The sequence below is a fragment of the Ochotona curzoniae genome, unplaced genomic scaffold, assembly GCF_017591425.1.
Source record: "Ochotona curzoniae isolate NIBS_2020 unplaced genomic scaffold, NIBS_Ocur_1.0 scaffold_4506, whole genome shotgun sequence".
Lineage (NCBI taxonomy): Eukaryota > Metazoa > Chordata > Mammalia > Lagomorpha > Ochotonidae > Ochotona > Ochotona curzoniae.
The window spans coordinates 31,135,368-31,163,193 of NW_024467119.1; the positions used below are offsets into that span (position 1 = coordinate 31,135,368).

At 40.0% G+C, this 27,826-nt stretch overlaps 1 protein-coding gene across 2 annotated transcripts in view; it reads left to right on the forward strand.

Moving 5' to 3' along the window:
• Positions 1-5,280: 5,280 nt before the first annotated feature.
• CCSER1 (coiled-coil serine rich protein 1) overlaps positions 5,281-27,826 on the forward strand; it is a 1,046,074-nt gene continuing 1,023,528 nt past the window's right edge. Inside the window, exon 1 of one of the 2 annotated variants that reach the window (XM_040967487.1) lies at positions 5,281-5,568. The gene's annotated coding sequence lies outside the window, so the exon portion shown is untranslated. The remainder of the gene's footprint in view (positions 5,569-27,826) is intronic. The other variant, XM_040967488.1, reaches the window with a different exon arrangement.

Consider the following 27,826-nt stretch of genomic DNA (forward strand, 5'->3'; position numbering starts at 1 on the left):
GAAACTGACAGATGGTAGTTTCCAACCTGCCATGATACTGCTTTAAATGGTCAAGATGGTTTTTTTAGTATTCTGTTTTATAATGCAACTAAATACAAGGCTATGTTTTTGCTACAATTTATTTCTCTTATTGCTATAGTTGCATCCATTTATAGGATTTATACCCAGATTTAGTGTTAGTTTCACATTTTTTCCAATCTATTTTTTGGGATAGTCTATTTGATGTTTATTTTAAAATGTATTAAATCCTATTTTCTTCACTTAAGTGTCTATAACTACATGGACTGTGGAAGCAATAACAGACCAATTTAAAAAAGCAATTAAATGAAGTCATTCAGATAGATATAACTCACAGGCTTAACAAAGTAATCAAATAGTTGGGTTACTTTGCTCAAATGCTGCAATCAGAGAATATCAGGTACCTAATGTGAAAATCAACTTGCATGCCTAAGAAACTATAAAGTAATTTTCTCAAAGACTTGTCACTTTTGAAAGTAGAAACATAAATAAGAAAACTACGAGAAAGGAAAAGTTTGCAATGGTTTATCTGCTTATAAGAATTCACTTGTTTTGTTTTGTCTTGAGAAATCTGATTTTAATATGGTTGATTTCCCTTATTAAAGAGAGGCACATATTCAGAGAACGTTAAAGCTGGCACTGCCACCTCTTTTCAGGTGCCAACTGCCAGCTCAACTTTACGCTCTGTGAACTAAGGAGTCTTCCCTGGAAATTCAGAATTACCTCATTTGCTGGGTAAGAGATACCTGCCCATTGTCCTCTATTTTCCATCCTCTCAGCCCATTGAATGGGCCTCGAATTACTTCAGTTTGGTGACTTGGGACATTGTAACCCAGATACAAGAAGAGTGGCTTAAACTGACTTAATCCCGCTCCCAAGACTGCTGCTCTACAGCCTCTTAGGTGACCAGGGTTTAGCTTCTGCCTGGGACTTTGAATAGAGCCTGTTGTCTTGCCACCTGGCAGAGCTTTTGCCGTGAATAGGCAATACACTAAGTATAGTCATAACCACCAAATTCCTGAAAAAGAATTCTGAGCTCTGCTGTACCTTGTCTACCTGATGGGTTGTCCCAGGTAAGAGCGTCCTGCATTATGACTGAGTTTTTCTGTGCTCTTTGGACTCAGAACTAAAGCCAAGTCAATCCACACTTCTCTATCTCGCACTTTCTTAACAGTCTTTGTCTTGGCTTTGATCTTCATGAGCTGTTCCTTTTGCCTTAGGATAACCATATGCTACTTTCATGTTACAATAGTTATCACAAAGGAATAATTTACCTCTCTTAATATGGAAGAAATCCAGAATGTGAGCACCATATCTATAGAGATTCCTTGGATTTCTTTTATGCTGTCAGTGCTGAGTGCATTTTGTGATGTTATAACAGTATATGACAGACTGAGTATTATGTAAAGAAGTTATCCATTTTTCACTGGTTTGGAACCTTAGAAGAGCAGCATGGCAGAGGGCATCACATGGGAAGAAAGCATAGAGAACTCACAATCAGTTCTGCCTCCCTGTTCTCACAAAGACACTAATGCCATTGTGGGGGCCACATCTCATTTAACAAACTAATTACCTCCCAAAGATCCCAGCAGCAAATATGATCAAAATACAAAGTTGAAGACAAAATTTCCAATACAGTGATTTTAAGGGACACATTCAAACTTCTGCAATTAGATCGAAGCAAAGGGGAGGTGACAGGCCTATTGTAATGCTTAAAAGCTCTTGATATACCTGTACCTCATCTGTTCGTATCAGAATGTGTGGGTGTGAGTCTTAGCTTCACCACCAATTTCATCTTGCTAATGTGCCCCTTGGGAGGCAGCAGCAGTTGGTTTCTATCTCCCACCTGAGACCCAGGTTCAATTCCCAGCTTCTGATTTCGGCCTGGCTCTGCGCCGACTGTGGCAGGCATCTGAATCAGCTGATGGGAGAATGCTGTCTATAAACAAACAAAAAGAAAACTCTTAAAATGACATGTGATCTTACTTTAACTCATTTCATAATAATCAGATAATCCTAATAGATTATAAAATAAAGAATAACAAAAAGCCAGGAAAAAAGAACTGGAGTTCCAATTTCACTTTTTTTGGTATAACTATTGAGGAATTTTTAATTTGGCTCATCACTTCAGTGGGAATTCAGTGCACATAAGAGGCACATATGTAATTGGCAACCTAATTTTTCTGCTTTCATCAAATGATGCAATGCCAAATCTTCATTGAACTTGCCAGTTAAATGCACTTGGGAGCCCAACAGCAGCAAGCATACATGAGATGAAAATGAACAAACTGAAAAGAGTCATTAGCTTTCTGTTTTCCTATCACAACAAAAACTGAATCATTGAAAATGCTACAAAATGGGAATTTCTACTTGAAATATTAAACAGCCTTGAAAGAGAATAATATACTTAACTTCAAAATGTTATTTGTTATAGTTTAGAAATGAGGTTTCCAGTGCGGTTTTTTTCCACACACAAAAATGAGTCAATTTTTCAGAAGTGTGTTTTAAGTCATGGGTGTTCTCAAGTTTCCCTGCTCTCATGCATATGATTTCTAGTCTTCATCTGGAAAGTAACTTGAGAAAATTAAACCAGAAATGTTGGCTTTATTTAAAACCGTAAAGAGTAAAGGCACTTGATAGATCGTCATGGTTATCACTAATTCTGAATGCAATTTGAGAGTGTGAAAATTACAATCAGTTGTGGTTACAAAATATGCTTTTGAAATATCTGGCTTACTACGGAATTTTGAAGTTAGCAATTTAATGAAAAAGTTAAATTAATAAAAAATTAGGACAGTGAAAGCACAAAAATATTACAAAATATGATTGTACATTTTCAACAGGGACATTTAAAAATGTCTATTTAAGATATTTTTTAAAACCCCACAGATTCATTCACTAGATTCAAACTTGTGCAATGACAGCAGGTTGCTCTTGCTAAAACTGCGGGGAAAACTTTCTTTTTCCATGTTTGAGTTCAAGTGTGTTAAGACCTCTGTAATCCTTACTTAATTCTAAACAAAGCAAGCCTTTCTTGTATTGCAAAAGAAAAGAGAGAGGTGGATGGAAAGTACCAGTGCTTTGTAAATCAGGTTACTTCATAGTTATCAAAATTCTTCGGAAACTAGTAAGACTTCTGACTCAGGAGTCCTGAACAGGAGGGAGTATGCACAGTATATTGAGACAGCTAGGCATAGCTTAACTTGGCTCAATCTTATTTTAAAGGCATACTCTTCAAAACCTTGACGTGCAAAATTTGAGTAAGAAAATAATACCAGGTATCTCACAGGGCACAATTAAATCCATACATTAGTTATTAGTATATACTCAAGCATAGAAGCTGTAACATCCCATTCTCATTCCTTATTGAGTTAGTTGAACACTGGTCCCAACTTTGCTGTTCTTTCTTACCAATAACACAGCTTTACATGCCCTCCTGAATATATCTACTTCACCAGATCTTGACCACGTGTTTAAACCACCTTTAAGGGACTGTAAACTTCTTGTATGAAACGTGGAAGAATCAAGAACAGTTATAATCAACACAAAAAAAGTATAGCATGTTGTATAATGGGATCAACATAAGACAAATTCTTGAAGATACAGCAATAGCCATAAGTCATGGGAAAATATGGCATATAGTCATGAACCTTGCTGTCACTTTTCTAACCTCCTAAGTGTTTTTCTTCCTTCTGTGACATTTATGTAACAACAACTTAAGTTTCCCATAGTTGTCCCCAGAAGTACAGTTGCCACCAGGCCGAAATACACACCAACTACTAAGATACATTCACAAAGTACACCTTGTTTAATTTCCAATATAGTTCCACCTAGATTTTGTACAAGTCCAGTTGGGTTTCATAGAAATGCACACGTACACACACATACACAAGCACACACACACACACACACACACACACACACACACACACACACACACACACACCCCTTCCAAAGAAGCTTGGGTTGCTTGGCTTCCGGAGGCTGATATATATAAAAATCAGTGTAAAAAGTTTTGTAATCACGGCAGAAGGCTGCCCAGAGCTAGGCCAGCTATCAGGTGTATGCACCTAACATTAAGGCTGAATGAAGAGACCTCAAAAAGTTCGTGCAAAGACGTTTTAAAGATAACTTTATGTTGGTTCAAACAATCCTGAAATCCATGCAGTTGTATTATTACTCGAGTTTGAAAATTGGTTCTCCATGGCACCCCAACAGATACACACTTGAGTTTAATGCACTCCATCTGTTGTGTTGCTTGCTAAAGGCATAAACACAACGGAGTGCAGATCTGCAGGCGTGGTGCAGGGCGAGTTCAATACCCACTGCTAACCTGAAAGGAAATGGAGTACTGTCAAGGGAGAGAATCAAGGGAAAAGGAATTAGGCAAGCAACAGCGCCATGCATCAGAATTCCTCTCCATCTCCAAGCTGGCAAATTTTCTCCAGGGGGCCATCAGTCAATTGGTGTCAAATTGGTAGCTGGGTCTGTTGCAGTCCCTGTGTTGTGGAGAACCTTATGTGTAGGAACACAAGTCCCACTCAGTCACAGTGGCGACGCTTCTATTATCTTACAGCAAAATTGATTGCTGCAAATGGTTCCTGAGAGGCCTGACCTGCTTCAAGGCAAGAAGTCAGGTTCCTTTGGTCCTGTGCCTGCGGAAGGCAGACACACTTGTCAGGATGTGAATGGGAGGAGGGGTGTGAGGAAAAGAAGAAAGAACCTCCTCATTTCTTCCTTTGCAGGTGGAAGAGAAAGAAGCTAACGTCGGTGGCTTGGAGAGAGGAAAGATACAGTGCGTTTCCAGCGCGCCTGCGGTCCTTTAGATGCGCTCCGCACTGCCGCTATTCTCTTGACCAGTCCGTGCACTTGGCCTCGACTATCCCAAGGATGGGCTTGGGAGAAAGCCAAGTCAGTACTGTCGGCTGGTCCCGCTTCCCCCAAAATGAAAACTCAGCAGCGGGGCAGCAGCGGGAGTGCGCGTGTTAATGTACGAGTGTGTGCGCGTAGCGGCGGACGCCGGGGGCCCCGGCCGCCCTCCAGGCCGCCTGCGCCCCACCCCGCCGCCACCCCCTCCCCTGTATAAAGGCCGCGTTCGCCGCCAGCGTCCTCGCAGCCCGGGAGCGCGGCCTGCCGGGGAAGCGGCCTCACACTCTGCACACAGTCGCACTCGGCGCGCTCACACTCTGGGAAGCGCCTCCCCACGTCCCTCCCCTGCCCTCCTCTAGGTTTGCTCCTCTCTCCCTCACCGCAAACAGTCGCCGACCGACTGCCAAGCCGCCTCTCTTGTCTCTCTCTTCACAACATGACTGACTGGGAAGCGGTGGCTCTGGCAGAGCAGCTCTGCTGGCGCAACCAGAAGGAGCAGGAGGATTATTAAATAACGCAGCTCGACTCTGTGCAACTGGGAGTGGAACGAAGGAGCCCAACGGCCGAGACGGGGAGGAGGGAGGGCAAAGGAGGGGACCAGGAAGGACACCCCTGTGCCCCGAAGACACAAATCCCTCAGTGCCCTGGAGCAGCCTTAACCAGCGGTGTGCAGCCCTTCAGGTAGTAACGCCCCTGGTGCCCCCCGCGTCCGGCGGGTGGCGCGCCGCGTCGCCGCTGCGTGGTGGCCGGGTCCCAGCGGACCCCGGGATGAACGCCCGGCAGGTGACCGCGCGGTGGCCGGGTCGCAGGCCGTGGGCCCGGCGTGTGCCTCCAGGAGACCTGGCCTTGCGGGCGGGATGGGAGGGAGGCGGACGGGTTCTCACGCCGCGGGCCCGCGACTCCCTGCGCGCTGCGTGGCCATTTCCTGCGCGCTCAGTTGTCCCCCCTCGGCCGCCCCTTTCCGGGGCTATGCGGAGCGGGGCCGGCCGGAGAGGCAAGAGTTGGGCGCAGGTTCCGGGCCGTCCCCTCCCGTGGCCGCCCGGGTCCTGCAGGTAGTGGCGACGGGCCCGGCGCCTGGGCAACCGGGGCCGGGGCGGGGACGGCCGCGGAGCGGGGGAAGGGGAGGCGACGGCGGTAGGGAGCTCAGGCTCCCGGAGGAGCCGCAGTGCCCGGGTCGGGACCGCCTCTCGCCTCCGCCCGCTTCCTTCTGGCGCTGGCTTCCTGGATTGGAGGCGAGAGCCTCCCCAGCGGCGACAGGAACAGCCGTGACTTAGAGTGAACAAATTGCTTTGTGGTGGCGCCGCAAGGGCTCCAGGGTGTGTGTGTGTGTGTGTGTGTGCCTTCGTGTGTGTCCCTGCCTCGGACAAACACGGCCTTCGTTCACCTGACGAGGAAGTCAGCCGCGAACGAAACCGCAGGTGGATGCAGGGTGCCTTCCTCATCCTCTGGCTCCGGTTCTGGTACCAGCGTAGGGCCGGGGTGCGCGCACGGCTGAGGGAAGGATTTGTGAATGGTGCTTCTCTGCGCGTGGCGGCAGAGCCTTGCTGATGTAAGGGAGGAGGCATCCTGAGTGAGAAGAAAGGCTATTTATGGCCAAGAGTTGTGAAATTTCTCGGGGTTTCCTTGAGTGTTTCCTGAGCGTCTCCCTCCCCCTCCAATCAGAATGAGAAGCCGTCCCCTGGCTGCCCCCTCTCGTGGGGCCTCATGTTTTTGCAGGTAGAAAGAAAAAAAAAAATCCCATTTTAGAAGTCACAGAGCTCTTGTCTTTTAATGTTTCTATGACTGCGTTTACCTCTCCGGAGCTTAGGTTCCCTGAATGCGAGCTTTAAGAGAAAATCCCCACCTGGTTTCAAAAGCTTTAATTTAAATTTCTTTTAAAATATTGAAATATTTTCGCAGGGATACCGTGCTAGTGAAACATACACATAGGCACACATGATTGTTAACATAATATACACACGTTTGTATAAAGGATGCAGAAGCAGACACCTATATGGGTTTTATTACTACCGATTCTTTGAAAACTAGTTATCAAGGGGAAACTTTAAAAACTCTTTAATCCAAGCTATAATCCTGTTTCGCTTTCTGTTGCCTTATAATAACTAGAGATTCGAAAGGTCCAGCTTGAAGCTTAGCGCTTACATGGCATAATGTCTGTCATACTTTAGCAGATTTATGTTCTTGAAAGTAACAGCCTGTGCTACTGACGACTGGGTTGACACTGCAGGATAGTGTCCCACATATATGACACTGGGATGTTTTTAAGGGTTGGCAAGCAGGCTGTCTTTAGAACATACTAATCCTTTACTCCAAGCACTTCGCAGCTAGTTCAAGTAAAGAGAACTGGTCAACCTACTGTCGGAATTCTTTGTCTTTATTTGCTGTAATTGAGGACCTTTGATGTTTGATCAAGACATGCCAATTGTTGTTCATTTCCGTTTATTTCTTTCCTCCAGCATGAAAGTGGCTTTCCTTAGTGGTCTTGTTTGAAAGACAAGGCAGAGTCAAAAATTTAATATTTTGACCTGGTTAGATTCATACTGGTTTAAAACACATTACTTAACTCGCAGTTTATGCCGTGTTAGTCTTAGATTGAGGGATTAACGCCCAAAAACCATTGGACTCTGGAGATAAAATTGAATTTAAAATGTAGTGTAGTGAACTGCATTATTGCACTCATTGAAAGTCCTATTGATGAATATTGCTTTTGTTACTGTCAGGGGATCAGCATCTGTGTATTGTATAATGTTAATGTAGAATGTTAAATTAATCTTAAAGATACTGGATATGTGTATAATGTTAATTTGCGTAAATCTCACGAAGTACAATACGAAGAACTTCTGTTTTTCCAACAGTTATTTGACTTTGCATTTTATTTAACTACTCGCCATATTTCTGGTAAAAGAGCTATTATATGTGAATTGCTGCCTAGGTGTTGTGCAGGAAACTGAGGCTCCCGGGGCCTCTTGCTCTTCACAGATTGTTGGCCAGTTGAGGAAATATGCTACTGACGCTTGAACACAGAGTTAACAGCCCCGACAGTAAGAGATTACATATCTAATCAGGACAACAGGAGTTCAGAGCATGACAATGACATTTCATACTGAATTTTGTTTGAAAGGGCTTAAGGGTGTAAGACTTACTGGGTGTGATCTTAAAGGATAAATAGGATTAGCAGGTTGCGGGTGGAAAAAAATAATAAACATGCAAGTCTCCTGGAATGAAAGGAGAGGGAAAAGATATAGGAAAGATGCATTTGTTATGAAGTAGATTAAAATATTGCTGGGTATTGTACAAAGTGCAACATGCATCTGCTTTTGATATATAATGTGGGTACATTCCGTTATCAGAGTTCATGGTCCAGCTTCTGCAGCTGAAAACACAAGTCTTTGTATTACCTTTTGATAAGCTACACATAACTAGTACTACTGCAGTTGTAAAATAATGTATTTATGCACACATGTACTTTAGGGGCAGATGTTTGGCCTAAGACTTTAGCATGTGAGGCGCCCACATCCTGCACTGAACATCTGCATTGGTGTCCTGGTGCTGAGTCTGAGTCCACCTTCTTGCTGTGAAGCGCCCTGAGCAGCAGCAGGTGACGCTCAATTAGTTGGTTGTCTGCTACTTATGTAGGAGACTCAAGTTGAGTTTCTTTGGGCTTTGGTCTGGCTCAGCCCTAACTGTTGTGAGTAATTGGGGAATGAATCAGAAGATGGGAACTCTGTCGTTCGGTCTATCAAAGCAATGTATAATTTAAAATAAAGAAATACTGTTAAATATTTAACTATAACTGCATCATGCTAAAGTGTTAGATTTGGTAATAGTGACGAAGTGTTGTGGTCACAACCTCTTCATGTCGAGATGCTTTGGATGCTTCCTTGACTGAGTACTAAGTTTGTTCTAAAGAAGTGTGATGATGTTTAATAGAATGAATGAGCATTGAGCAACACTGAAATCTTCATATAAAACATGTAACTCATTAAATAATATTTTCTTTAATGTTTTAAAGTTACACTTACCTGGTCTCTTGTATGTATAACATGTGGTTATATGCATCTGTCTAATATTTCACCTGGCCTTAACTTGCAGTGAGTATTTATGGGAAATTTCTAAGAATTATAACAATGGTTTTAAAATTTTTTATTTCCACTAAATAATGATACAATTATAGGAGCATGAACTCTGTTTTTTTCTTTGTACGTTTATGCTTGCTATTTATTTTACACACAAAGCTGTTAAAATGCCTTTCTTCCTTTACGAAGAACTGTTAATATAAGGAGAAAAGATTACTGCATTCCATAGGTGTTGTTCTGGGAGGACAGTCATACTTCCGTCATTTCTTCACTTTAAAAGAGCAAAGGGAAGCGTTTGTTGGCTTTGAACCTGCTTATCTCATATGACACCCCTGAAGTATGTTATGGTGACAGTAAAGTAATTGTACACCTAATAGATATGACTTTCAATAACCAAATGGAATTGCTTTCAGATTACTTGAATTAAAAGATTTTCTCATACATTTTGTTGACAGTGAATAGATAAGAGTTATTATAAAAGTGAAAGCCTATTAAATCACCAATTTCATATTCATGCAAGAATAGAAAGTTCTAGCATTGTCAGGGCACAAACCAGCCTTTCTGTTTATTGGTCCCTTTTGAGTTTGTTTTTGGACTGCATGCCACACGTATGTCGTTGGATAATGTAGTCTTGCCTGCTGTATGACTGACAGCTTCTGCATGATTTCCCTACTGGGTAGTGACAGAATCTGTTTGCTTTATATTAAGGACATACATTCCTATCAGCAATGTAATCTTCATTGTACGAGAGTGTCAGCTAACAATAATACATGACGAGTCTGTGGTGGGAGAGCAATGAGAAGATTAAGGACAAAAATCTATAGCAGAGAAAAGAGTCTCACTAGGAAGCTAAAACTAAATATAAAAATGCAAAGCTGACTGTCCTAAATTAGGTTTTATTTTTATTTTTAACAGCCATATTGCAATTTAAATTGTTTCCATTGTGAGGTAAATGAAAAGAAAAACATAAGGTGGTGATTGAAAATATTAGGGTTGTAGGTGTGAAATTAAAACTTGCCAAGAGTTCTGCTTCAATTATTTGAAGTTGTTTGCTAAAATTCTTGCTTTATGCTTTGATATATGACTTTTGTCATTTATTTATTTATTTATTCATTTGAATTTTGAATTGTGTGGTACAATTTTATGTAGGCTGGGAGTCCCCCCAAACTCCCACCCCGTCAGATTTTTCCCATTTTGTTACAATAGTGTAGTCCTTCATAAGGAATCATAATTCTGTTAGTCTCTTATTTAAGTGTAGCCCAACATTGTTGGTACAGACAATGTCAGACGGTCCAGCATCCCATTGTCTCCACATATCATGTATTCTTTATACTGCATTAACAATTGTGACAGTTTCATTAAGTTGATTAAAATTTTGTAATACCATAATAGTGTTCGGTTTCTAAATAAAAAATAAAGAAATTCCTTATTAAGATGGCGAACTTTTAAAGAGATTTATTTATTTATTTATTTATTTATTATGAGAGAGAGAGAGACAGAGAGACTGAGAGACATCTTCCATCTGCTGGTTCATGCCTCGAATGTTGGCAATGGGTTGGAGCCAGGCTAGGTATACCAAAGCCAGGAGCTTATTCTGAGGCTCCCATGTGGGTGCAGGGATCCAAGCCCTTGTGCCCTCCCCCCACTGTTATCCCAGGTGCATTAGCAGGGAGCTAGATCAGAAGTAGAGCAGCCACAACCGTATGGGGTGCCAGCTTTGCAGGCGGGGCCTTTACCTCTTATACAGTAACTCAGGCCCCTAATGGCAAAATCCTTATCCCACAGCAGTGTTTCTCCCAAGTGTAATCTTTGGAAGAACAACAGCAGCACTTGTGATTATCTCGAGCTTCCCAACAGAGTGGATCAGAAATTCTGGACAGAAGTCATCTATGTGATTTTTTTTATGTGCTCTGAAATTTGACAGCATTGAACATCAGTAGTGTAGAGTGAAATATGAATGCTATGTTACCTGTTTTGTATCTAAATATTTCAATATTTTCTAAAAAATCTGAAGTTTATGGGCCTGGTGCAGCAGCCTAGCAGCTAAACTCCTCACCTTGCATGTGCCAGGATTCCTTATGGTTGCTGGCTTTAATCCTGGAGGCCCTGCTTCCCATCCAGCCCCCTGCTTGTAGCCTGCAAAAGAGGTTGAGGATGACTCAAAGCCTTGGGATCCTGCACCTGAATGGGAAATGTGGAAGAAGTTTCTGGTTCCTTACTTTAGATGGGCACAGCTCGGGCCATTGAGGGTCACTTGGGGATTGAATCATCCAAAGGAAGATCTTCCTCTCTGTCTCTTTTCCTCTCTGTGTATCTGACTTTCCGATGAAAATAAATAGATCTTAAAAAAAACAAACCGACAAACGGAGATTTAGCTATTTAGTTTCTGAAGCTGTGTAGCTCCAGCAAGAGTGCCATACTGTTTTAGTTTTCAGTTCCTGTGACGTGTTTGCTGTTGATTGGGCAGGATTACTTGAGAAGTTAGCTAGAGTAAGGGTTTCAGGCTGACCCTCATTGGTAGTCATTTAAAACGTGAAGATTATGCACTCTGTGTACAGGTTGACCGTTTTATGTTGACTCGTGTGATGTTTTTAGTTGTGATGCATAGCACTTAATTTAGTTACACAAAAAGAGCACACATGTAGAATGTTTTCAAAGTCTTCCTGCTGAAATGCATCCCATGCCACATATCTCTGTTCAGGAGATAACGCGTTCACTTTCTGCCCTCCTCTTCTTCCCTTCTCCCCCACGCATTGGTTCTCTATTTCTTATATGAGCTCAGTCACCCTTCCCTAAGCGTATCTTTCTTGACTTTTTTACTATGTCAGTTACCCTATTGTATTTTTAGTTCCATGTTCCCCTGCTTTGTGAATTCTTATTAGGGTTGTAACGTTGCATGTATTTTTTTTTACTGGTTCAGTGTAATTCCCCCATTTGGGATAGAAGTGTCTGGAGTCCAGTAGATGACCACTAAATACTGCTTGAATGAATGTGTGAATAAATACCTGAATATTTATATTTATGCCCTCATATAAAGTATGTTTTGCTTTATCCAATGAAAGATACTTGAATAAGTAAAGATGAAAGGAATATTTGAACATTTACAAATATATGTATTACTTTCCTTTATAATGTAAAATAATGAAATATTGTTAGCAATAGCAATGGTTCTAATGTGCTTTTTTATGTGCCAAACTTCAAATATTATAAAAATCGGTTGTAGGTATATATTAGAAAAAATTGATCATTCTATGGCCTGCCACACTTAGATTTTTATACTGATGCAAAATTATGAATCTAGTTGAAAGAAAACTGAGGCGATATCCTTTCTAATTTATCCTTAGACTCAGGACCCACCAGTATGTATGACATGTGCTGCCTGGGTGACTGACATACATGAGGGAGAAATGCAAAATCGATAATCCCATTTTCTTACACCCTATTGCTTTTTTCAGTACCTTTATTCTGTATTGTCAGTGTAGTTCAGTCACAATTCTCTTACCTTGCCTGATCACAGTCTCCTAACACCTTAATCCAATCTAATTTCGAGAATGTATACGTTTTTGCAGAGAATGTTAGATATCCTATTTGATGTTTGAATTTATGTAGCTTTCCCTTTAGAAAAGTTCCTGTGGGTTTTGAACACCTTGCTCAAGAAAAGTTGACCTTAAATTAAGTCATGGAGTCAGTGACTCCAACAGTCTTTATCTGAGTAGGAAGTGAGTCCACAGGGTAGTGCATGCCTCGCTAACTTTATTTTTGACTCTTGAGCCTTCTGTGTGTTGATTTAGCTTTGGCTTTAATGAAGTTCAGGTGCGTGAAAGGAAATATTTAAAGGCAGATTCCACAAAGTTCAGAGAGATGGAATTACATTTGGTGATTTTTGGCCTCTGTAAGCTAAACTATTTGTACATAGTTACACATCTTATAATGCATTTAAATTAACCAATAACATGAATAAAATTCAATGGATATTTCTTACGAGAAGCAGTAGTCAGTGTTTATGTGATTGTTTCATGTACAGCATTTCATCCAAGTCTGTTTCTGTTACTGCAACTACTTGGTCATTGACTTGAGTCTCAGCTGTGCTCCTGATTCAGGAGCATTCCCTGTGTATATTAGGGGGATTGACTAGTTTCTAACCTAGAATATTTGAATTTAGAATTAGGCAACCTGTGAAATTCAGATCTAATAATGGATCTTATTTCTACTGACTATACTTCTTAGAATTAAAATTTGTTTCTCCAATAGTTTTATTTGTAGCCTATCCACTTCTCCTTGCATTTTAGCCATTTGTTTTTGTTTTGATGAGGACTTCTGCACTTGTGTTTTTTCAAAGACTAGAATTTGGCCTTGTTCAGTACTGCATTCAGTGAATACTTTAGTCTGCTGCAGACTCCTCAAAATAGAGCCGCTTTCCTGCCTCCGCTATCATTGGCAGCTCTTGGAGGTACACTTCATCTCAATACTCATTCTTGCAATTTCATGATGCCAAGTTCTTATGTCATGTTGCCATATCCTGAGAAACACATACTTGTTGTGTTTCTTGCAAATATTCACACCCGGGTTCCCATGCCACTTTCATAATGCAGTCCAAATCAAGTACTAAGTTATGTGTGTCACCAGAGTGCCTTGTTTTGGTGAATGTAATCTTTGTTCCCCTGGCTTTCACTTGCATAGAGCTACTTATATTCACCATGACTGACACTCATTTTGTATTTTAGATACAAGTAAATGTATTTAGAAAGGAATAGTCCTCCTACAGTCATAACCTTAAATCATAAATTACCAGTAACTCATGATGCTGAACAGCCTTATCCACAGAAACGTGCACATTATTCTGAGTCTTGTTTGGCTATCAGCTGTGACGTGTGTATATGTGTGTGTATACAGTGTGCATGAATTCTTTTAGGTTTCTGTTTACTTTTCTAGTCAGTTGTTAAATTCAGGATGATCAGGTTCTTCTGCATTCTCCTTCACAACCTCATTTGAATGTGGTACATTTAGAATAGGTCAGCTGGAGAAATAAACCACAAACTATGAAGAACCTTCTGTAATATTCCCTAATCATTCGTGGAACTAGGCAATACTTTGGGCCCCAAAAGGGATTTTGGGGACAGGTGTTTGACTTAAGAGTTTCGGTGTCAGGTCCCATATTTATATGTGTCAGTTTGCGTCCTAGCTCTACTCCCAATTCCAGCGTCTTACCAACATGCATTCAGGGAGGTGGCAGGTGATATCTCAGGTATTGGGGCCCCAGACACCCATGCAGGAGACTGGGATTGATTTCCCAACAGATCTCTGTCTCTGAATCTCATGTAATTATTTTTTTAAATTGCTTATTGTTAATTTGAAAGTTACAAGAAGAGAGACAGAGATTGTGTACCTGGTGATTGACTCCCCAGATGGCCTCGGTGCCCAGAACTGAGCTGATCTTAAAGCAGTAGCCAGGATCTTCTGAATTTTCCATGTGTGTTTAGGGACACAAGGACTTAAACCATACTCCGCTGCTTTCCCAGGCCATAAGTAGACGGCTGGATTGGAAGTGAAGCTTCTTGGACTTGAGCAAGTGCCACAGACAGAAGCTAAGCCTACCACATCACAGTGCTGACCCCCAAGTCAATGTATTTTAAAAATTTAAAAATTGTTTAACCACATCTACTATCTTAATTCAACCTTTCTGGGAGTCTCAATAATGACAGGCTTTCCTTACTAAATTCAAACCAGTCTGTCATGTCTGTGTACCTATTAATTGAAACTGTCTCTTAGAAATAATTACTTATTGTGATTCTATTAATGAGTTTTGCTGTTTATGTATGTGGAATTATTGTTTTCAATAGAAGCAAATAAGCATATTCAGATTTACAGATAAAATGAAACCAAACATGAATGAATGTATCCTATCTCACATGCCTGCAATTGACATAGATGTGCAATGTCCAAAAAGGAACTGAACTATCGTCAAAAATGTCTTATTTTCATATAAGATAATATCCTGTAAAGAGTGTGCTATTGGTCCAACTGATCACTTTTACATGATATTGACAAATTGTGTGCTGTTCGGGTCTTCTTTATAGGGATATTTTGATATGTCGGGCATTTGTTTCTCTTTTTGGCATTCCCTTATTCCTAATATATCAACTGTAGTTAATAGAAGTTTGTCGTGTCTAGGAGGAGTTGGTTCACCTTGTAGTTCTACCTTTTGTGTTTCTTATGTAAGTTGTTTCCTGATTTGTTCTTTTCTTTCACCCATTGATTGCAAACCTTCTTATTAAGGAATGTTTCAGTAATGAAGCAGAAGAATAAAGTCTGCATTTCCTAGTAGCCTTTCCTTGAGAATCCCTTTAGAGACATAATCAGGATTTAAAAAATAATTTAAGAGTAAAGAAGAGGTTTTTCTAAAGTGTGAAAATACAAAGTGAACAGAAATTTTTTTTGAAGCTGAAAGCTATGATGTTGGTTAAGAATCTGTGATGGTTATTCCCTGCAAATACAGACACGTAAAGAGCTGTGTACACGCCAATTCACCCCTTCAAGGGTTACCAAAGCCAGGCAAGTAGTTATAACATGCTGAATAAGCTCATGGTTTAGAAAGCTTGTAATTCCCTTGTTAAATATTTAAAGGTATGTGAAGTATGTGATTTCATTAATTTTATGGATTAAAAGCCAGTGGTGACATTTTCTAGTACTCGAGATGAAAACCTCCTGTAAATACTTTGTCTAAATAATGCTGTCTTCAACCTGCTTTAGGAGTCAGTATGTATGTGTGCTTCCAGTTGAGGTGTTCTACAGCGAAACTCTTAGGAAATGGAGAGGAATGTTGATAATGGTAGGAATGATGTGTGTTATGTAGAGGTTACCCCAAGAATCTTCAATACTTAGTCTAGCTGAAGATTTCTGAAGGGTCAAAAATACTTTTGATTGAGGATGTGATCAAGGACAGATAGGGTCTTGCTATGATTATAATCTTCAATGGATGAGAACTCTGCAGTTCTACCCTCAACAAAAGGTACATGTATTATTAAACTGTTTACACTGAGTATTTTTTTTACTTTATGTAAAAACTTTATCACTGTTTACTATATGTGCTTATGTGTGAACATACACAGGCAAATAGTATTACAATTCCTATCATGGAGCCTGCATGGTGTAACTTTCTTCTAGTAATATAATTGCTTTTAGTACCATCTTTTTCTTGAAGAGCAAAGTTTTTGTGTTTTTAAGAACCATTAATAAAGAAACTGTGTCATATATCTGTTTATGCATTTTAAGGTTTACTTTAAGGATTTAGCTCCTAACACTGAAATCTGCCATCTGATAGGAACATTGGAAACTCCAGCAGAATTTCTGGAACAGTCTTGAGACTGAATTTCTTCTCCAGAAAGCCTCTATGTTCACTCTTCATAATCAAGGATAATTTGCTTTGAAGTAACGTTATTTAAGATATTAATCATGTCTACAAGATACCATCATAGCAGCATTTTGAGCAGTATTTGACAAAACAACAGAACACCATAGCCAAACTAAGTTGATGAGCAAAGTTAACCTTCACAGGGGTAGGGTAAAGGGTAACTTATTCACAGAGCCTTTCGGTTTTATATGATCATTTGGTGCCTACAACCTGTCTTCTCTCTGGATTAAACATCCACCAATTCTCCAAGCTCTGTATCAAAAATATTTGGGAAAATGTATTTTTCCTTGTCATGATGTTTTAAGATTTATTTATTTGAAAAATATATTTACAAGAAGAGAGACACAGAGAGATTTTCCATCAAGTGGTTCATTCCCACATGGCCCATGTTAGTCAGGGTTGAGCCAGGCTGAAGCCGGGAGCCAGAAAATCCATCAAGGTTTCTCACATGAGTGGCAGGTGTCCAAGTACTTGAGCCATCTTCAGCTACTTTCCAGCACATTCGCATGGAGCTGGTTCTGATGTGAAAGAGCTAGGACTCAAACAGGTGCTCAGATATGGGATCTGTCATCGTTGGCAATACCCAGACTTTGTCATTATTTCTTGTGCAGTGTAACATAATAACTATTTATATAACATTTAATTTGTATTGGGTTGTGTTTCTCATTATCTGCTGGGGATTGGTTCCAAGTTGCTCAAGTCCCTTATCAAAAAATATGATACTATTTGTAAGTATTTAGGGCTCTAATGTTATATAAAATGCCAGTTTTCAGATTCCAGTACTATGATTTGTTTATTTTCACTTATTGAATATGCACCTGTCTTCCTAGATTTTAAGGTACTTTGTAAGCTCAGTACATTCTGTTAATCCAAATATCAGTCCCCCATGTTTTCAACATCTTGTATCAGAGCTGCCTCACTGTCTCTCTCTCTCTCTCTCTCTCTCTCTCACACACACACACACACACACACTGAAACAGAGAGAGAGAGAGAATATGTGTTTAAGCCTTTTCATTTAGAGCGATCTCAGCTATCTTTTCAGGCCTAACACCAAGAAACTTTGCATGACTACTTTCAAATGCCTAGGGAGTTTCTGTTGCTTCACTCTGAGTTGTAAGCAATACCTAGATAGCACCAGACAATTACATATAGTCTGCTCAGCTCCAATGCATTTTTGTACAATGAGAACTCCTACCCTGGTAGGTAAATGGAGGAAGTTATGTTTGTAAAATGAAAAATTTCATTCTGAATTATTTGTTTCTACATCATGTTGGTATTTAACCTCTGCAAATTGCTAAGGCTCAATACAATTTATAATGATACAAATGAAAACAACAACAGGGTATATAGTATCATTTATTTACTTCATATTCCTTTTTTAAAATCTGGAGTGGCTAGTTGTGGTTTAACTTTGGAAGTGCTTATTGGATGGTTTCATTTCGTTTATAGTCCTATGTGCCTTTTAAATCATATTATTGCTTTAAAACACAATGCGTTGCTACATCAGTGTGGTTTTTAGTTTTGTGCTCTGCACCCAGATTGGAATTCACAGATTTCACTGACTTGTAATACATATTGTGTCAAAAGTGATTTTGCTTTTAAAATTCAGTTTGTGTATAGATGGGCTACCTATCTCTAGACTGTATGGGTTATGATCTTTATGCAGTCCTTGATTAAAGATCACATTATATTTGTCCTTTTGGTACTGGCTTCTTTGAGTAGAATGGTCTCCAGTTGGAACTATTTTGTTGCAAATTGTAGAATGCTGTTCTTTACAGTGGCTGTGTGGTATTCCATGGAGTAGGTACTTTGTAAGCTCAAGAAATTTCAAGAAATGTCTGCTCGTTTCCTTTGTCCATTTCTTCAAAGGATTGTTTGTGTTGTTGAGTTTCTGAAGTGCTGTGTAAACCCTGGGTATTTGTCTGCTGGGTAGCGTGCAAAGATTTTATATCATAAGCCAGTCCCAAAAGAACAAATGCTATATATTCCCTCTGATATAAGGCAGCTTTGATGCAAAACAGATAGATACATATATTCTCATAGAGGAACTGAGTAACAGAGACTATAATCTCATAGAGGAAGTATGTGATGGAGACTACTATACTGGGAAGTGAAGCTTTGTTGCAATATTCATTTCTTTTTTTCCATTTATTCATTTATTTATTTATTTATGACAATCTTTACATAATTAGGGTAAAAAGGTCCAAGTGCTACCGGAAAACGGGTAAGACAATTAGTTCCATATTGTTTCCTTCATATATCTGAGGTAAATGGGGATATTAAGGGAGAAGCCCCACCCAGTCTCCCACCCACCCCAAGTCCCGGATGTGGGGCATGCTCTGAGATACTTGCTCAAGTGGTTTTGATAGTTCAACATTCTGAATTGCTACCAGTCTCGCCACTCCAAGCACAATGGGATCATTGAAGAATCCACTGATTAACATAGTCCATCATAGAGTCTCCATTTGCCCAGGTTTTCGCTGCCAACATATAGCTGAGGTAGTTGATTGACTTGTTCTATCCTCTGTCTTTCCATGGTTAGGGTTCTGAGTCTGGCGTTTCAATTGGGGAGATCTCCAAAGAAACTTTGTCTGAGGTGTTCCTAGACCAGATTCTTGTATGAACGAGAGAGTACAAGGCCAGGCACAGTCCATCGCCCCGATCAGCTGGTGGTTGCTATTGCTGGGTCATTTCTGTTTCCAGCCCTGTCTTCCACCTTAACCAGTGGGTGCCGCAGTCCAGCCTGGTTCTGCCCAGCGCATACTCGGCCCTCACACAAACCAGTGGTAGCTGCAGCCTAGTGAGAGCGGCCCACGATAACCCCCACAAGCCCCGCCCCCTACCCTGGTTTGCCAGTATATGTAGCAGACCAGTCCAGTCTGTCCCATATCCCCTTCGGCTCTCATACATGTCAATGGATATTAGAGCCTAGTTCCATCTTACCAGCTCAACTATCCAGCCCACATGGATGTTGTTGTGTGCCTTTCTGTGTAGTCACCCGAGTCCCTGTCCTCACTTTCGTGCCCTTCTGTGGGGATGCTAACCCAAGAGGGAGGAGCCCACTATTTCCCTTCCAGGCCACTCCTGGATTATGCACTCTCCAGGTAGTTCTGTGGTTTAACCTGACAGAATTAGCCAGCAGTGCCAGCTTCTGCCAGCTGATGCTGTGGCCAAGCCCAAACAACCCTCACCCAGTCTAATTGTAGTTTGCACTTTAGGATCAAGCAGCCCAGCCTGGCTTTTCCCTAATCTGGTCCACATGAGGCGCACAGGTGTTGTAGCCATGCCTAGTCTGGTCTGCACCCATCCCAGCTCATGCCCTCTAGTGAGAGTAGGTGTCCAGCAAGGGAACCCCTCCCCTCCTTATTCCCCCTGCCGGCTCTGCTCCCTCCCTTTCTGGTTCTCAGGTGGGTTGTTGGGCGCAGCCATCACATCTGGCACAGGCAGCCTCACCTTGGCATTCAATATTGTGTACTGATTTTTGTTGCGACCGAACCTGGCTCAACCCACACTCTGTTTCAATGCTCAGATTTGCTAGTGTGCAATATTCATTTTTACTCTGGAATAAAAAGAGGATTCCTAAAGAAATTGTTACATATACCATGACAATTTGATACTAGATTTTCTATCGTAACCTGTACCTATAATGCTGTGATATACTCAAATATTCAAACTTGTAACTTGGGAAAGGACTATACTACTGCAATAATATAGGGAGAAAATGTTAGGTGTTGAAAATGGGGAGGGAGGAGAGGCAGGAGGGGCAAATTCCTATACCTACAAAACTGTATCATGGAAGATAATACTAATGGAATAAAAAGACTGTGTTCTAGATTTTTCTTTGTTGATTTGACTGTATTAATGCATTTTCCATCCACAGAATATCTTATAATCGAAATTACCTATTTTTCTTTCACTGTTTTCATCCCTTGGAATGTGACTGTGCAACTAAAAGTTCAATACCATCACTTACTGTGTACAACAGCAACAACAAAAAATATATGACTTAATATACTATAAAAAGTAAAAATAAGACTAGAAATGACCTTTTTGACCAACCATGATTTCCTAAGTAGTCTTTAGGAAGCATTTTTTTTTTTGCCTTTGACATTGACAAAGAAATTTCTTATAAACTTCTGAAAGTAATCTGTGAGTTAGTTTTACATAACTTAGCATTCACTGAAAGCTGCTATTAAGTATCTATGATGTAACACCTTAACATCTCCAAGACTTGAAAATAAACCAAGTGGGAAAATGTTTTAAACTAGACTGTACAGGCTCAGTGGCGTAGCCTAGCGGCTAAAGTCCTCGCCTTGAACGTGCCAGGATCCCATATGGGCGCTGGTTCTAATCCCAGCAGCTCCACTTCCCATCCAGCTCCCTGCTTGTGGCCTGGGAAAGCAGTTGAGGACGAGGACAGCCCAAAGCCTTGGTACCCTGCACCTGTGTGGGAGACCAGGAAGAGGTTCCTGGTTCCCGGCTTCGGATCAGCGCAGCACTGGCCCTTGCGCTCACTTGGGGAGTGAATCATGGGACGGAAGATCTTCCTCTTTGTCTTTCCTCCTCTCTGTATATCTGACTTTGTAACAAAAAAAAAAACATCTTTAAATTAGACTGTTCAAGTAAAGTGGTGAAAGAGGACAAGTGAGATAAGCACTGTTATGGGCCGTATGGTTATGTATCCGCCTCATTTCTAACATTCTTCTTATGTATCTAATTTTTTGAAAATTGAGACCAGACTTATATAACACAGATGTAGAATTTTAATCTACATCTACGGTACAAGAATGGAAGATCAGAGGAATATTTTAATATGTGAAGTCTTTAAACTTTTATGCATTGTAAAATAATACTCCCACATTATGCTTTTACTCATGTTTAACTTTAGTACAGGTAATGGTTATGATCTGCAGAGTATTTTCTCTCAAAATCACTGTGTGACAGTGTGTATTGCCCCTGTGTTAGGCTGGTTACCTTTGTCTTAATTTCCAGGATGCTTGGTCTGCAGCTTGGATTTGCTTCAAACAGTAGATCTTAGTAAAGATACTGGTTAGATAAAGAAAGAGGGAGATGTTATTGGAAGATTTACTTTAATATTGATAATTTTACTAAGTTTTAACTATCATTGACTGACATAAAGAAGTGTGATTTTTAAAAAAGATTTATTTTTAATTGAACAGTAGATTTACACAGAGAAGGAGAGACAGGGATTTGCATCAGTTGGCTCACTCGCTAAATGGCTGCAATGGCTGGAGATGAGCAGACCCTAAGCCAGGAATCAGGAGTCTCTTCCAGATCTCCCACATACAGGGGTTCAAGGATTTTGGTAATCTGCTGCTGCTTTCCCAGGTCATAAACTGGATTGAACGTGCAGCAGCTGTGACATGAACAGGAGTCCAAATTGAATGCCAGCACTTGGAAATAGAGGATTAGCTTGTTGAGCCACTGTGATAGCCCCTACAAGGGAATTTTTTTTCTTTTCCTTTATTAATTACATTGCATTATGTGACACAGTTTCATAGGCTCCAGGATTCCCCCAACCCCTCCCTAAGCCCTCCCCAGCTTTGTGGATTCCTCCACCTTGTTGCAGTATTATAGTTCAAATCCAGTCAAGATTCATTCATTACAAGCATATACCAAGCGTAGAGTCCAGCATCTTATTGTCCAGATAAATTCAATGGTTTCTTGGGAAGACCATCTCTGGTCTGAAAGCAGAGCTGGCAGAATATCATCCCGACCAATTAAAAACCATAACGTAACATCAACAACAATTTACAACATTGTGGAATTAATTGACATGGTATTGAATAACCAGTATGTTAAAAAAATGTGTGTCCTTAACCACTTCCTGTGACTACTTCATTGACATTTCAATTTTAGTTTATATAAACCAGGTTCTATACACCTTAAAATGGCTATAGGGTACCATTCAGCTATCTTGTGTCTATTTTCATATTAGTACTTAGCAGTTATAGTGTTGAAGCATAATTTTTACTGAACTTGGCAGATTTTAGCATAATCTAAACTGGCTTGTAACTGTAACAAGGCTTATGTCTACAGTTGAGGCACAGAACAGTTTTAGGAGGGGTGTGCAGAGAAATCTTCAATACTCCAGTGAAGAGTAACTAATCTTTGTGTCCTACCTAGTAAGGTATATGTGAGTCCACGTTGACCACTTTCTGTCTGGTTCTAAGCTTTCCTTGTTGTTCTCTCTATATCTATTTTAATTTTTTGTTGTTTTTTTTGGAGGTGCCTCCGGAGCGACCCTGGTGGTCATTGCAAGAGAGGATAGGTGACCTAGTGGCTAAAGTGAATTTAAAAAAAAAAATTTGTTTATTTTTATTGGAAAATCAGATGTACAGGGAGAAGGAGAGACAGAGAGGAAGATCTGCTGATTCACTCCCCAAGTGGAGGCAACAGATGGAGCCTAGCCGATCCAAAGCCAGGCGCTAGAAGCTTCCTCTGGGTCTCACACATGGATGCAGGGTGCTAAGGTTTTGTGCTCTCTTTGACATCTTTCCCAGGTTACAAGCAGGGAGCTGCCTAGGAAGCTGGTTGTCCAGAACACGAACCTTACCCATATGGAATCCAGGTGCTTGCAAGGCGAGTTTAGCTGCTAGGCCCAGCAAGTATAATTTTATATCAGCTGTTTTTTATGTGATTAGATAAATTTTTTTTCAAATACTGCTCTAAAAAACAATTTTACAAAATATTTCCCTTGAAGATGATCAGTTTTTTTTTTATTTGAAAATGTGAATTGCTGTGGCCATGTTCTTGAACTATTTGTCCGATCTCTAAAAATACATGAATTATTTTCCTTTTAGAATACTCTGATATATTTATAAAAGTAATTGGCATTTGGGATTAAATGTTCATTTTCATGGTCTCAATTAGGATGTTAAATCATGTATCTATTGTTTTCAGTCTACTATTTTATCATTATTTTATGTCTTATTTGTTTATTCATAGTTCATTATTTAAGATTAAAACATTTATTTGATGTTGAAAGGCAGTCTACTTGAAAGATAGGGTATTAGAGAAGGAGTCGTCGGGGAGAGATTGAAGTTCCATTCCCTGGTTCATTCCCCAAATGCCAGCAAGAGCCAGAGCTGGGCCAGGGCACAGCCAGAAAACTGGATCTCTGTCTTGGTCTCCCCCACAGGTGGCTGGGCCAAACACTGCAGTTGTCTGCCTTCCAGAATGTATCAGCAGAAAGCTAACTTCAACCTCAATGGTCTAATTTTCTCCTCACCATAACTCAAAGAGAGGTTGCTTTTAATCTTCATTTTTATTTGTAAAAACAGAATGATTGTTCAACATTTTCATAGTCGCAGTTTGTATATGGTTGAATAACTTGTTATTTTGGTTTTATTTTACATTATTACTTATATTAAGTGTAGCGTTATAAATGGAACTTGGGTCTGGCATGATGGCTCAACTGACTAATTCTCCCGTTGTAAGTGCCAGAATCCATATGAGTACCAGTTTGTGTCCTGGCTGCTCTATTCCTATTCAGCTGTCTGTTTTGTGGCCTGGGAAAACAGCAGAGGATGGCCAAAGCCTTGGGACCCTGTACTCACATGGGAAAACCAAAAGAAGTTCCTGATTCCTACGTATGTATAGGCCCAGCTCTGGCCATTGTGGTCATTTGGGGAGTGAACCAGTGGATGGAATCTCTTTATGTTTTCTCCTTTTCTCTGTACATCTGCCTTTCCAATAAAAAGGAATAAGCCTGTTTTTTTTTTTTTTAAATAATGGGACTTAAGTCTAGTAGTAGTAAGCTTAAAAATAATTTTGGTTATATTTAAGTGTGTAACAGACTACCACAGGCTATTCTGAAGAAACAATTTTATGAAACCATAAACCTAAGTTGTACCTCAAAACCTCTAGCATATGAAGAAATGAGTGTATTGGAAGCAAGAGGTTTAAAATCCTGTAAAAACTTAATGATGAAATTACTTTAGCTTTGAAAATGAGATGAAGATATCCATATATTTAGACATTTAAAATCATTTTCACATTTGTATTCTGAGACAGAAATGTTATTACATTGGCTTTACAAATGTAACTTTATTAAGAAAATAATACTGCATATGATTATGTACTTACAGTATGTGGGTTAGAATGTGATTAATTTTGAATGAGGTAATTGATGCGAAAGTTGTAGTTTAAGTATTACGCACCTCTGTCTTATTGAGGAAATTAGGGATGCTTCTGTTTTTCTCTCAACAAAGCATGTTTGCCTGAGCAAAATGATAATATTTATAAGTTCTGAGAATTTGTGCACATCTCTAGAGTGCCTATGGGTTTATTTTTTGTTTTAATTTATTTGTGTTTATTTTAAATTCAGTTATAGAGAAGGGAAGTGAGAGAAAGAGAGGCAGGCGTATCTTTTGTTTACTAATTTTCTCGTATTGACTCAGCAGTTGGGGCTGGGCCCCGCCAAAGTAGAGTCAGAAGCCTCCTCTGAGTCTCCCACGTAGGTGCAGGGGCCCATAGGATTTAGGTTCTGTTCCTCTGCTTTCCCAAGTGCTTTAGAAGGAAGGTGAACTGGAGGTGAAACAGCCAGGACTTGAATCGGCACCTCAATGCAAAGCTGGCATGGCAGATGGTGGTTTAACCCAATGTGCCATACACTGGCCCTTGAGTTTATTTTGAAAGGCTCAGTTCTACTCTCTTAAAATATTCAGTTAGAAACAAAGATTGAGTTAGTATACCTTGGTTGATAGTATTGTGAAAAATAATGCCCAAAGGAACATAATGATTTTTTTTAAGATTTCATTTTTTTTATTTGAAATTCAGATATACAGAGAGGAAGATCTGGTATTTGCTGACTCACTCCTCAAGTAGCCTCAATGGCTGGAGCTGAGCTGATCTGAAGCCAGAAGCCAGGAGCCTCTTCCGGGTCTCCCACATGGGTGCAGAGTCCCAAGGCTTTGGGCTGTCCTCGACTGCTTTCCCGGGCCACAAGCAGGTTGTTGGATGGGAGGTGGGGCTGCTGGGATTAGAACTGGAGCCCATATGGGATCCCAGCACATGCAAGATGAGGACTTCAGCTGCTAGGCTACCGCTCTGGGCCCGGAACATAATGATTTTTAGAATGTGTAGATTCTTGATACAGATGTGTTCCTGGTCCTTGCATGAAGGGTTTACAAATTTTTCTTAAAATACTTATTTGTTTTTATTGGAAAGGCGGATATACAGAGAAGAGGAGAAACAGAGAGGAAGATGTTCTGTCTGATGGTTCACTCCCCAAGTGACTGCAACGGCTTGAGCTGAACCAATCCAAAGCCAGCAGCCAGGAACTTCCTCTGGGTCTTCCACGCAGGTGCAGAGTCTCAAGGCTTTGGGCCATCCTCAACTGCTTTCTCAGGCCACAAGCAGGGAGCTGAATGGGAAGCGGGGCCACCGGGTTTAGAACCAGTGCCCGTATGGGATCCTGGTGCGTTCAAGGCGAGGATTTTAGCTGCTACGCTATCACGCTGGGCCCCATAAAACATTCTTTAATCCATTATTAGTTTACATTTAACATTATAAACTTAGCTTCGAATAAGCAGAACAAACAGAAGGTATGCAAAGGGGGGACTGACTGCATCTCAGCAATGTGCCACAGAATGTGGAAACCAAAGATCTCCACCGTCATCAAAGCAACCAAGCGAGCAAATTAATGTCTTACGCATGTTTATGTTTATTTTGCTTTAGGTGGTAGACATCAGCCCTTTCAAACAGAACATTGATATTTCCAAAAATAAAGTTTAACATTTAGGTTTTCAGAAGTCACCAAACCAATTATAAATGTCTAGTTGCGGGCCGACAGTGTTATGCTGCAGTTTCACATTACAAATTATAATCTACAACTAATCTCAGTGCACAACTTCCGATTTTAAATAGTACCATAGACTACCACTGCTGGTCTCCCCTGTGCTGACAATTCAACAATAAGGTTATAGATACAGTTAATAGAGTAATGACATATGGGTTAAATTATGAAAGGTATATTAGATTTGTTAGAAACTTAGCCAAGGTTTCTGTTACACCTATTTCACAAACCTGGTGTTTCTAATTGCAGGAAGTGGGTAATACTGCTGTAGCCATTAAGTGTGTCAGTTGCTTGCTATGCATTTTACATATACTGACTTTTCTATTCCTCAAATCGATCTGATAATTTCCATAATTTTCAAATGAAGATCTGAAGGACAGACACATTAGTGAATGGCTTACATCTACGCAGAGTCTGAACCTGTTCTTAACCAAGTCACGACATTGATCTGGAGCCTAATCCAAGTTGTCTTCATAAATATTTTCTTATTTTATTATTACTAAGCCAAGTCATTTGGTGATCTCTTCAGGATTGGTGGAAATGTAATAATGGAAATTGTCTGCTTGTTTTCTTTCACTAGTGTGTAAAGAATATACTGATTCTGATCACTGCAAGTTATTGGTAAGTTCCAGTAACCCAGCCTCAGCTGGGAGATAAAGCACTTTAAAGTAGTGTAAGGTTCTGTTTAGTCAGTCCTAATATTCAGTTATTCTTAAAAAATACATTTATCTTCGAGGGACAAAATAACCAATTGGAATTAGAAATATCATTGGCATCCATATGACAATTTGGTAAAACCTATCCCTAATGGACTAAACTGTGACATTTAGATAGTATTTTAGATGAAAATCAGAAATACGTGTTTTCAGCTGGAAAATTTAGTATTAGGCTATGGATCTTGAAACTGTTTAGAAATTTGCCTAACATATTTATTGATGCAGGAAAATGGAAATTAGTCAATAAAAGAAAAACGAGTTTTTTTTTTTTTTTCAAAGCCCAGTCTGTATTGTTCGTAGGTGTAGAACTGTGATGTTTTTCAGGGTAGAATAATTGGAAAATTTATAGAAAGTACAGTATCAGAAGTCAGCAGTGTTTATCCTGACTTCCTGAATTGTGATCAGTTTATCATGGGACTAAGTATCATTTATTTTCAGTTGTATATTTATTTTTCTCTTCTTTTAAAATAGGGCTCCCGTAGTAATGTCAGTGACTATTTCCAAAATGGAAGAAGAAACATTTAGAGTAAATGTTTGCCTTGCCAATAGTGTGATTAGTCCTGCCTCTTTCCACTTAAAATGAAAAAGGTGCCTGGTTCATGATCGTGTGTGTAGAAATTAACTTTTTGCTTTTCTGACATGACTAGCCTGTGAAACATTCTGGAGGTAAAATGTTTGCACCTGTACCTCATCCATCTTCATCACCGTTGTCAGTGTACTGAATGTAGTAAGTACTGTGTTGGTTAAGCCGTTACTGGCCAGCATGATTTGTTTTTGATATCTCATACACTGTAAAATTATTTAAAAGAAAGATCTATATCTCACTAAGCAAAGCAGTTTTACTTGATCTAAATATCTTTCTAGAAAACATGTGATGAGTACAATAGATGTTGTCCTTATTGGTAGGTGGCTTTAG